The sequence below is a fragment of the Uranotaenia lowii genome, chromosome 3 (assembly GCF_029784155.1).
Source record: "Uranotaenia lowii strain MFRU-FL chromosome 3, ASM2978415v1, whole genome shotgun sequence".
Classification (NCBI taxonomy): domain Eukaryota; kingdom Metazoa; phylum Arthropoda; class Insecta; order Diptera; family Culicidae; genus Uranotaenia; species Uranotaenia lowii.
Genome location: NC_073693.1, coordinates 272,027,164 through 272,040,375, shown reverse-complemented (window position 1 = coordinate 272,040,375; position 13,212 = coordinate 272,027,164). Strand labels below are relative to the sequence as shown.

At 37.5% G+C, this 13,212-nt stretch overlaps 1 protein-coding gene and 1 long non-coding RNA gene across 4 annotated transcripts in view; both read left to right on the top strand.

Moving 5' to 3' along the window:
* Positions 1–13,212, top strand: part of LOC129755113 (uncharacterized) — a 116,655-nt gene that overhangs the window by 72,691 nt on the left and 30,752 nt on the right. The gene's annotated exons all lie outside the window — the stretch shown is intronic.
* On the top strand, positions 7,545–8,743 carry LOC129755115 (uncharacterized). Its single transcript, XR_008739172.1, has 3 exons — positions 7,545–8,158; positions 8,219–8,346; positions 8,413–8,743. It is a non-coding gene; the product is annotated as an uncharacterized LOC129755115 (long non-coding RNA).

Below are 13,212 nucleotides of genomic sequence, written 5' to 3'. Positions count from 1 at the left end.
CCAAATGACCTGGAACCTTCTAAAAGTCATTTTTTTCACCTATTTAAAGGCACCAACCTAGGGGGTGCCACGTGGAATATAAGGATTTTTTGCTATGGGCCAGTAGACTGAGTCGATTTGGGGTCATTTTTGAATTTCTCAAACCCTGGGGTCTAAAAAGCTTCGTCTTGGTCCAAAACTCATCCTTGATTTTTTGTAGAATTTTTAAGTAACGTTTACATGAGTAAATTTGTATGGGAAAATTGAATATTTTGTACTGAAAATTCAACATCTTTTTTGTTTCTTCTGTGGAGCAGAGCCAGCTGACAGTTTTTGTGCCAATTTATAAAATTCCCAAAGGAAATTTTCCGCTGAACAACTTTGTCCCAGACTGTTACTTCGTATCTTGTTAGACAAAAAAGTTATTAGCTGTTTAGCAGAGGTATGTTTTTTCTCATTGATAACTAATAAATTCAATTGACATCCCTGCTGGAACCTCGCGAAGTATTGCATGAAAAGTAGCCATGCAATACCTCGCTAATGATTCGATCTAAGTAGTCTGGCTTGTGCGGACGTGTTTTTTCGCTGCTATTTCGGAGTGTTTTGCTCTGCTTTGCAAAAGTTTAATAAAAATTGTAGTTTTTCCACCGGGAGTGGTTTTTTTCTGGTTCGGTCGTCAATTGCCGAACAGCAACAATTGGCACAAATTAAGTTCAGCCACCATCGTCAGCACCAAGGCCATCGTCTCTGTTCGCCCCACACATCCAGGCTGCGTACCGCAGGGGAACCCGATCCATCCGGATCTGAACACCGTCGTCATCGGGTAACGGAGGCACAGATCACCACGACACTACAGGCGCAACATTACCAACGAGCCACAAGGTAGCCGCCATCATTTGGAGGTCCACTTCAGCGGAGCCATAGACGGAACCCCCACGAAGGAATCGAAGGTATTCAAGTTTGTTTTTATTCGTTCATTATTTATCCTCTCGTTCTTCATTTCTCTTTTTCTATTATTCTATTATTTTATCTATTTCGTCATTTTTATAGATTCGTTGATATTTTATTACGGCAGACTTTCTAGTCTCCGTAGTAAAATATGAGCGAAGGCGAGAGTTCAAACCCCGAAATTTTGATGGATGTTTTAGAGAACTCTGTCAAAACTTCCGGGAAGACCTCTCGACTCAGGGCCTACCCGGAGAATACAACTTTTTCTGGCCCATGGGTAGTTTATTTCCGGCCCAAATTGAAAGCTTTAAATGTTGTTCAGATCACAAAGGATCTGGCAAGATGGTCCTCCGTAACCGAAGTGTCTCGTGTGAGACCAAATAAATTGCGAGTTGTTGTGGCTAATTTGAAGGCCGCAAATGAAATCGTTAGTAGTGATTTTTTTCGATTGGAGTATCACGTTTTTGTTCCCTCTCGAAACGTAGAGATAGAGGGTGTAGTATCTGAAATGAGTCTGACGCCTGAATATATTTTGTCTAAAGGAGTTGGCAAATTTAAGTCCCTTGATTCGACTACGGTCAAAACCCTGGATTGCCGACAGCTTTCATTTGCCGCCACCAAAAACGGAGTCAAAACTTATTCACCGTCAGCCTCATTCCGAGTGACATTCGAGGGTACCGCCCTCCCTCACTATGTTTTGGTTGACGGCATTTTAAGGTTACCCGTGCGACTCTTTGTGCCTCGCCCAATGAGTTGCAAAAAGTGCATTAAAATGGGACACACTGAGTCCCATTGCTGCAACAAGGCACGCTGCGCTCGTTGCGGGGAGAATCATGAGGAAGGAGCGTGCTCAGCAATAGAACAGAAATGTGTCTATTGCGGGGGCTCACCTCATGATATCTCTTTGTGCGAGGCATTTAAGAGTCGTTGGGATAAGGAGAGGCGTTCTTTAAAAGAACGATCCAATCGTTCTTACGCCGCCATTTTGAAGAGCGCTTCTCCCCCGGCCCAACCTCAATCCAATAATGTTTTTGCTGCTCTGCCAGTTGATGAAGTAGATACGGATTCTGCTGATGAAGGGAGTCCATTCGTCTTGCTAGGGAATTCCAGGAAGCGAACAAAAGCGCCTTCTGCTAAGATCAGAAGAACAATCTCCCCGATTAGATCATCATTCAGCTTTGGTAATAAATCAACTGCTATGGATAAAGAAGTCCCGCCTGGCTTTCGTGTTAAAATAACACCTCCTAATGACACATCAGTTGCAGGAACATCGAAAACTATAACCTCCAACGTAACTAATTCAGAACCATCCATCTCTTCAGGTTTTTTCAAGTTTTCAGATATTATGAACGGTATTTTCACATTTTTAAAAGTTTCCGATTCTGTCAGAAACATTGTTACTTCAATGCTCCCCATTGTAAAGACACTTTTCCAGCAATTGATGCAAACTTGGCCCCTACTTTCAGTGTTTATATCTCTTGATGACTAATTTAATACGAGAGGTCAGAGATATCACTGTTTTACAGTGGAATTGTCGCAGTCTCATTCCTAAACATGATGCGTTAAATTATTTACTTCATAAAACTAATTGTGATATCTTTGCGTTGTCCGAAACTTGGCTTTCTTCTCAATCTAACATCTCATTCCACGATTTTAATATTATCCGTCTGGATCGTGACGATTCTTATGGAGGGGTGCTTTTGGGGATCAATAAGCGCCACTCCTTTTATAGAATTCACCTTCCATTATCAGGCGGAATTGAAGCTGTTGCTTGTCATACAACTATAAGAGGTAAGGATTTATGCATTGTCAGTTTGTACTGGCCTCAGAGAGTTGCAGTGGATCGAAGTCACCTAGAGGACCTGTGTACAGTGCTACCTGAGCCAAGGTTGATCCTGGGTGATTTCAATTCGCATGGAACTGTCTGGGGAAAACAAGTCGACGATAGTCGTTCTACTCTTATCTATGACATTTGCGACAGTTTCAATTTAACAGTTTTGAACACAGGTGAAAAAACACGGGTACCTAAACCTCCTGCAAGACAAAGTGCAATTGACCTCTCACTCTGCTCAAATTCACTATCATTGGATTGCCAGTGGGAGGTAGTCCTTGATCCCAATGGTAGTGATCACTTGCCAATCAAAATTACAATCACCAATGGGGTAAACTCCTTAAATTCAACAAGTATGGCATATGACCTCACAAGACACATCGACTGGAAAAAGTACTCGGACACAATAATATCAGCTATCGATTCTATGCATGTTTTACCTCCTTTGGAGGAGTACCACTTTCTTTCGCGTTTGATACATGATAGCGCAGTTAATGCTCAAACGAATCCCATCCCAGATCCATCTGTTCGTCGAAGGCCTCCCAATCCATGGTGGGACAGTCAGTGTTCCAAACTTTACAAAGATAAATCGAATGCTTTTAAAGTTTTTCGGAAACACGGAACCCTGGATAACTTCAACACGTATTTTTCTCTCGAGCAGCAATTTAAAAACCTGATCAAGGGGAAAAAACGTGCGCATTGGCGTAATTTTGTGGGAGGTTTATCGCGGGAAACATCCTTAAGCACTTTGTTGAATGTGGCACGGAGCATGCGTAATCGTTCTTCCACGAACGAAAATGAAGAACATTCGCATAAATGGATTTTCAATTTCGCACGGAAAATCTGTCCAGATTCCACACCTGTGCAAAAAATCATCCGAAGTGTACCTTTGAATAGATGTGATTTGGATTCCAGCTTTTCGATGATCGAATTCTCACTTGCTCTCCTCTCTTGTAACAATTCTGCTCCGGGACTTGATAAAATAAAATTCAACTTGTTGAAAAACCTCCCGGATGCCGCCAAATTTCGCTTATTGAATTTATTTAATGAATTCTTGGAGCATAACATTGTTCCCAAAGATTGGAGACAAGTGAGAGTTATTGCCATCCAAAAGCCTGGGAAACCTGCGTCCGATTTTAATTCATACCGTCCAGTAGCGATGTTGTCTTGCATTCGGAAGTTGATGGAGAAAATGATTTTGTTTCGATTGGATAAATGGGTGGAAACAAATGGTCTCCTTTCAGATACTCAATTTGGGTTTCGCAGAGGCAAAGGGACAAACGATTGTCTTGCTTTGCTGTCTTCAGAGATACAAATGGCGTACGCAAAACGTAAGCAAATGGCTTCAGTGTTTCTAGACATAAAGGGAGCTTTGGATTCAGTTTCAATAGAGGTTTTGTCAGACAAGTTGAATTCCCGAGGTCTGCCTCCTCTATTGAACAACATCTTATACAGCTTGCTTTGTGAGAAACATCTGAACTTTGCTCACGGAGATATTGCAGTGAAAAGGATCTCTTACATGGGCCTCCCGCAGGGTTCATGTTTGAGTTCACTTTTGTACAACTTTTACGTAAGTGATATCGACAGTTGTCTCTCTGAAGGCTGCACTTTAAGACAATTCGCAGATGACGGCGTAGTATCTGTATCAGGATATACTGAGTCACATCTGTACAGGCCTCTACAAGATACTTTAGACAGATTGTCTTCCTGGACTTTGGGGCTTGGGATTGAGTTCTCTCCACAGAAAACTGAGATGGTTGTTTTCTCTAAGAAACATAGACCTGCTCAACCTAAGCTTCAACTCCTAGGTAGAGCGATCACTCAATCAAGGTGTTTCAAGTATCTTGGGGTTTGGTTTGATTCCAAGTGTACCTGGAGAGCCCACATTGAGTATCTGAAAGGAAAATGCCAGAAAAGGATAAATTTTCTCCGATCAATTACCGGCACCTGGTGGGGAGCCCACCCTGAAGATCTTATCAAATTGTACCGAACAACTATTCTTTCAGTGATAGAGTATGGCAGTTTCTGTTTCCAATCAGCTGCCAAAACACATCTCATTAAACTCGAGCGTATCCAATATCGTTGTCTCCGAATAGCGCTGGGTTGTATGCCCTCAACACACACCATGAGTCTCGAGGTTTTGGCAGGTGTACTCCCACTAAGAGATAGGTTTTATTCATTATCTCTCCGGTTCCTCATCAGGTGTGCGGTCATGAACCCATTGGTGATTGCAACTTTTGAAAAGCTACTAGAGCAAAATTTTCAAACGAGATATATGACTATATTTCATGAATTCATGTCTATTCAGGTTAATCCTTCATCGTTCTCTTCCATTCGTGTTTTTCACCCTGATTACGACACTTCTTCTGTCCAGTTTGATTTGTCCATGCAGCTTGAAATCCGTAGGATTCCGGAACACCATCGTTCTCTTATTGTTCCTAGGATTTTTGAAGCTAAGTATGGACACGTCAATGCTGAAAAAATGTACTTTACTGATGGTTCTTTAATTGACGAATGCCCTGGGTTTGGCGTTTTCAACCAAAGTACTAGCGCTTCCTACAAACTTCAGTATCCATGCTCAGTGTATATCGCTGAGTTAGCAGCTATACATTGGGCACTTGACAGTATAGCAGCACGACCTATTGGACACTACATCATTGTTACAGATAGCCTTAGCTCTGTTCAGGCTATTCGCTCATTAAGGCTCGGAAAACACTCGCCGTACTTCCTTGAGAAAATACGGGTATCATTGAGTACTTTATCTAGACTCTTCTTTTCCATCACCTTTGTTTGGGTGCCGTCACATTGCTCAATAGTGGGCAACGAGAAGGCCTTTGCTAACGAGCAAAGGTGGGTGCAGTGGAAGGTGTTATTTATCAGCGTCAAATCGCCTTCAGCGAATTTTACTTTTTGGTCCGTAAAAATGCACTCGTCAACTGGCAGCGCAAATGGAACGAGGATGAGTTGGGTCGGTGGCTCCACTCGATTATCCCAAGGGTAAGCCTTAAATCATGGTTCAATAGATTGGACCTGAGTCGTGATTTTATTAAAACATTTTCCCGTCTCATGTCCAATCATTATTCCTTGAATGCGGTACTCTATCGTGTGAATCTCGCTAGCAGCAATTTGTGTCGTTGTGGCCAGGGTTACCATGACATCGAGCATATTGTTTGGTCGTGTGAGGACCATCTTATCGCCAGAGCGAATTTGATTGATTCCCTTCGGGCCCGAGGTAAACCACCTAATGTTCCAGTAAGGGATGTGTTGGCTGTGGTAGACCTAGACTGTATGTTCGAATTATACCTTTTTCTTAAATCTATCGATCTCCGCGTTTAAGTATCCCTTTCTTCTTTTTCCTTTTTCTTTTTTGTCTATCGTAGTTTTGAATAATGAACGATGAACTCAATACTTGAATCCTTAAAAAAGAAAAATGGACAACATTGTGAAAAAAAGCCATGTTAAAAAAGCTATGTAAATTAAAATAATGGTCTCCCGGCTCCGTTAAACTAATTTGTATGAGCCGTTTCAAATAAACGAATTGTAAAAAAAAAAAAATACCTCGCTAGGCACCCAGCAGAGATGTCAATTGAATTTATTGTTTATCAATGTGAAAAGACATACCTCTGTTAAACAGCTAATAACTTTTTTGCCTAGTAAAATACGAAGTTACGGTCTTTGACAAAGTTGTTCAGCGGAAAATTTCCTTTTATAAATTGGCACAAAAACTGTCAGCTGGCTCAGCTCCACAGAAGAAACAAAAAAGATGTTGATTTTTCAGTACAAAATATTCAATTTTCCCATACAAACCTAAAAGTTCAAATTTACTCATGTAAACGTTACTTAAAAATTCTACAAAAAATCAAGGATGAATTTTAGACCAAGACGAAGCTTTTGAGACCCCAGGGTTTGAGAAATTCAAAAATGACCCCAAATCGATTCAGTCTAATGGGCCAGTCTACTACATATTATTGGTATGAAGAGCATTCAAGCGGACTCTAGTTTTAATATTGAGGAGTTGGGATGACCTTAGAAAGATAGTAAGATCGAATCAAAAACGTATAGAATAACTTTTGCTCATTATGTAAAATATAGAAAGTGTGTAGCCGATTATTGCGAGCGGCACACTCTCTCGGCCGCTAGGCCTTTTCCTGTCGGTATTCTCTTCATCGACATCACTACATGCATACACACGAGTCACGACGACTGAGCCTGTCTTATCGTGTCGTGAGCCACAGCCAGACAGTTAACGATATTCAGCGAGGCCGGTTGATTGTCTCCCGTTCAGCTGGTGCAGTGCGAACCTGATGTTCCACAGAAAGTTTGCTCTGTAATTTTTTTCAATTTATCATTCTATGCCAAGCTTTAACAGAAAAAGGTATATTTATGAAAATAAAACCAAATCCAAATATATTTTAATTGGCAACGTGCTCTGTATTTATGTACATCAATAATGAAAAACTAAACAGCATTTACAGTTGAGTAGTAGAATTCAACTAGGTACTGGTACTGATATCTTTCAGAAGAACGACTTTTTTTTAGCAAAATTTTATTTTGGAAAGGTGCAATAATTATAAAACAAACAAATTCGCATTCATCCTGTTTATTGATGGCTTTCCCAATACACTTGATGAATCGAGATACTGAAAAAACTGAAAAAAATATATTAAGTATAATGTATATTTAAAAGATTTATTTTATAACTAAAGTTCACTCAAAAAATTATTCTTTCAATGTCAAAAGCTTGTAACCCTTCCACAGGCAGAGATAAACTGAGGTTGTAGATTTTGAACTATTCCTCCAGCCAGTGAAGGGCACCAAAGTTCTAAGAAGTAAACTTGTCTGTATACACTTAACACAACACAATAAACAATCCCAACACTCACTAGGTACATTACACAGCCAAGCCAAACAATCTCATAGCCATCAAGAAAATTAAATACTTAACTAAAGATCTCACATCAAATTGAATAGAGTGATGAGTCCACTACTAACAGAAAAAAACCGCATGTCAGCAGAGGATCAGCATCAACGCTATCAGTTGGTACGTTTAGTACTAAAATGTACTCTATCACTCATTACCACTTGTAGTGAAGAGTGATGAGGAATCAGCGTCGACGGTGATCTGGCAATGAGGCGTTATCATCAGCGTCGTTTAAAACTCAGATCGAACTCGTCTGCTTAGGTGTTAAAGCGCATTCGAGAACATCCATCGTTATCAGTTGCCGGTTAATCGTCCAGCAGGCTGTGCCTAATTTCTTTATTTGCACCAGACAAAAGTGATAGTGGATCGGGAGTTTATCTTGAACGATCAAATATTCACATGTGCCTGACCGGTAGCGCAGCTTCAAGGCTGATATTAATTCTCGCGCGAGTGGTGAAAATTGGTTTACGATCATTAAGGTAAATCTCCTGTGAACCAAAGGGTTAAACGCAAATTTCTAAAGTCCTCATTTTGTACAGATTTTCGCAAAGTGAATATCAGCAAGTTACTTGGTGGCTTGATAAAGTACCTATAAGCCTTTATATTCACTTTTTGCTTATGGATCCAAAGATGCGGAACTAAGTTCCATTGTGTGGTATAGAGATCGGTAAGACGATATTAAAACAAAAATTGAGAAATATAAAAACTCATTCCAACTTTTGGTCCTCTGCAGACCTATTTAATCCCGGGGCTTGAACAGACTTCCAAGATGGCAAACTAAGTACAATGGTTCCAGAAGCCTATCCATGTACAAAGGATTTTGGCTTGAACTGCATGTGCATGCGAAAGAAGATGGCGGACGTCGCGGGATACACTAGAATTTAAGATACACTCATACGTACACACACACACACAATTAGTTTTTAGGTTCTTTTTTTATTATTAGTAAGTTTTAAAATAGCATATAAGTAGTTAGGGTAAGTTTTAAAAAAATGAAGCATGAATTAAAAATCAACGAATTTTAAATGCCAAACACTCATTTTCTTTTGAAATTATTTTGTAAAACTATGATTCCCGTAGCTGGGGGCCTGGACGAGAATATTGGACAATCGTATAGTATGCTGAACGCGAACCCGGTCGATTCCGAGCCATTAGAAGGGTGAAACCTCAGGTGAGTCGATCATTTTTTTTGTCTCAGTCTCATGCGAGAAGAACAATTCTTCTGATGACAAAATGGCGCCCACGTGTAAATGAATGTTCAGATAATTTAGACTAAACGAATTTTATTTCCAAACTTGTATCATTTACTTAAAAAAATAATGTTCAGAGTGCTTTTTTGATTTTGAAATTGTCGTTTTTTTTTTGTGTTCAGTATTTATTTTAAAATGTTATATTTATTTTAAATTTTATTTATTTTTTTTTATAATTTTAATTCTAGAATTTGTTCTTAAGTACAAAAATTATCTTTATCATCATACACAATTACAAGCTCAGGGAAGAAAATTGGTCGATTCTCGCTTCCACTTTGATGAAGTATTAAAAAAATCATTTAAAAAAAAAAATAAATAACAAAATAAATTCTTGGCAGCAGTAGCATAATAAATAAACAAAAAAAATTAAAAATTTAAAATCTAAATATGGCTGAAAAAACGGTAGTAAATGAAATTGAAGAGCCTGTAATGAATATTTCAAAAATGTCGGACAAACAAAGAAGAAGGTTAACAATTGACCCAAAGTTTCGTGAGCAACTTAACGAGATTTTTTCCAAGAAAGCATCTCAAGCTAACAAAACTGAAAATGATTTAAATCCTCACAAAAAGAATTTAGACTCAGATGTTGCACCGGTACACCGGGAAAGTGAAAATTCGATAAACCAAGATCAACCAGTTTGGCCAGCAAAAACAAAACTAAGCGAAATTCTTCAAAAAACAAATGTTGATTCAAACTTTTCAAACATTCCAGAACCACCTACAATGAACTACCTGGAAACAAAAGAATTTGAAAATGAAGTTAGGGAAAGATTTACAAACGTCTCAGGAACCTCGAATAACCGTTTTATTCAATCTTCCTTAAGCAAAGAACCTTCTAAAAAGAAATATGCTATTTTCGAAATTCCTTGTTATACAGATATAGATTCAGTTAGTCATGTGGATACTACCCAATCTAAAAGTACAGGTGCTAAAAAAAAGCAATTCCAAAATCAATTTCATATTGAAAATTCGCATAAACCATACTCGTCATCAGCAGAGGAAGAAACATCTCCCGCTAACTTGCATGCTAATAAATTAGGAATAAAACTACTCAAAATAATTGATGATGATTGGATCAATCACCACCCACATATTTTTTCCGAACTAATAATAGAAAATAATGCACTGAATAATAAAAATGAGCAAAGCAATAAATTTTTTTTAAATAAAAGCTCTTACAATACAGAACCCAATGAACATGAACCAGAAAGGTCATTACTTGAGCCAGGGTTCAACATTACAGAAGACAACAAAGAATTTATACAAAATAATCCTCTGTTTTATAATTGGAACAATACTAATACTATACCAAAAAAGTCTTTACCCATTTCTCGGTGGCCAATAAAATATGCTGGAGTTGACAATGGCATAGGCCTCAATTTGTTCTTAAGGCAAGTTGAATTTTTTGCTGCGTCAGAGAATGTTACAAAATCGGATCTCTTTCAATCGATTCACCAATTACTAGTAGGACCTGCTAATGCATGGTTTGTCACCAAATGGCCGATTCTTAGAACTATAAATTGGGATTACTTCGTATATGCTTTAAGGAAACAGTTTCTTCCTGGAAATATTGACCATTATATTAAGGTCAAATCTATGTCTATGTTTCAATCGAAATCGGAAACTTTTTCAAATTTTCTTGTTAGAATGGAACAATTTTTTTTATGTAGAACAAAACCTATGAGTGAGAAAGAAAAATTTGAAATACTTTGGCACACTATGAATTCTAGTTATAGGGATAAATTGGCACTGATTGATGTAAAGAGTTTAGAACATTTAGAAGAACTATGTGAAAGAATCGACGCAAACAATGATATACTCATGAACAAATTTAGTTTCAATTTTGAAAATAAAAGAATTAATGAACTCAATATCCAGGATTTATCTACAGAACATCATTCATACGATACATTGGAAAATAATTATTTACAGTCTTTCAATCATCCACCACAGTTTAAACAACAAATCAGCAAACCGGAAAAAAACCCAAAACCGATATCAAGATCAACATTTAAAAATACACTCAGAAAATCAATTAAAATATAATAATTTCAATAAAAGTCAAGTGCAAAACCAAAAGAAAAATTATAACTCTTCTTGGAGAGACTGTACGCGTGAACAAATTCTACAATTTTATAAAATTCCAAATGAAAATGTTTGCTTCAATTGCCGTAAAATGGGTCATCATTTTTCTTCATGTTATTTTAAGAGACAAATCTTTTGTTACATTTGTGGACTGCCAGATTTTCACTATGAAGAGTGTCCGTTTTGTGATGAAAAAAACATGAGAAGGAAAAATTGACGGGGGAAATTTTTCCTCTTTCTTCTAAGCCCCCTACTTCAGAATATAATTCAAAATCAAACACAAATATTTTAATACGAGGAGAATTAAATGACAGTTCTGAGTTCAATAATAATGACATTGAAAATGATAGAAGAAACAAAAATAAAGAATTAGAAGACTACAACAACTATTTTTTCAATATTGATTCGATTTTGGTAAATCCGGAAGGAGATGAACGATATTTTTTAAAGTTTTCAGTTTTAGGATTAAAATTAGTAGGTCTTCTTGATAGTGGCAGTCAAGCATCGATAGTTGGGAATCAATTCGGAAACATTACTGAATTCCTCAAAATACAACCTTTAAAGAAAAATATCAAACTATCTAGTGCAAGTGGCGATCATTTAGAAATAATTGGCTATGTAGACATACCATTTACTGTAGAAAACAAAACAAAAATTTTGCCTTGCCTTGTAGTTCCTAGACTAGGAGATAAATGCTTGTTAGGGATTGATTTCTTCAAATTATTTGAAATAAAGTTAACGGTAGAAAATGATAACAGGCTGTTTGTTTGTTCAGTAGAACGCTCTAGTGATATATTTCAACCTCAAATAAACGTTAATGAAAATTCTGACAGGCATGAGCTGACCGCTTTGCAAATTAATCAATTAGAAGAAACCACATCAAAATTCAAATGTTCTCGGGAAGATTCCTTAGAGGCGTGCAATCTAATGGAACACACAATCAAATTAAATGACACAACTCCTATACATCTAAATCCTCATCCGTGGTCTCCCTGCATTCAGAAAAAAATAAATATTGAATTGAACCGACTGTTAAAACTAGATATAATTGAACCATCTGACTCAGATTGGTCACTTCATGTAGTACCTGTGACAAAAGAAAATGGCGATTTACGTCTTTGCTTGGATGCAAGATTACTAAATGCACGAACTATCAGAGACGCATACCCTTTAGCGAATTCTATGAGAATTTTGAGCAATTTAGGGAAAAATGTTTATTTTTCAGTCATTGACCTTAAAGATTCCTTTTTACAGGTTCGTTTGAATGAAGAATCAAAGAAATTTACTAGTTTTAAAATAATTGGCAGAGGTTTGTTCCAGTATAAAAGATTACCGTTTGGATTAATAAATAGCAGTGCCACTATGTCAAGAATTTTAGATAAATGTTTAAAAGAAGGTCTTTACGAACCATACATTTTTGCTTATTTGGATGATATAATCGTTGCAAGTACAACTTTTGATGATCATTTAAAGTATCTCAGAATAGTTGCTAATTGTTTAAGTAAGGCAAACCTATCAATCAATTTAAGTAAATGCAAATTTTGTCTAAAAAGGATTAAATATCTTGGTTTTATACTTTCTTCCGAGGGCTACCAACCCAATCCACAACGAGTAGCTTCAATATCAAACTTCGTTAGACCAACAACTCCAAAAGAAGTGAGAAGGTTTTTAGGTATGGCTGGGTACTATAGGAATTTTATTGATAACTTTAGTGGCATATCAGCACCCATATCAGATCTTTTGAAAGGACAACCAAAAAAAATAAGATGGACTCCGGAAGCTGAAAATGCGTTTCAAAAACTTAAAGAATGTTTGATGGCCGATCCTATTCTGGCCAATCCTAACTGGAATAATGAGTTTGTAGTACAGACGGATGCAAGTGATGTGGCGATTGCAGGCATTTTAACACAATCTTCTGAAAGTGGAGAACATATCATAGCGTACTTCTCTAGAAAATTATCAGCATGCGAAAAAAAATATGGCCCAACGGATAAAGAAGGACTAGCCGCCTTGGAAACCATAGAACATTTTCGATCGTATCTTGAAGGATCGCATTTCACATTAATAACAGATTGCTCTGCTATAACCTTTATTTTGAAATCTAAATGGAGACCAAGTTCAAGACTCTCAAGATGGTCTATGAAGCTACAAGAATATGATATAACATTGAAGCATAGAAAAGGCAGGGAAAATGTTGT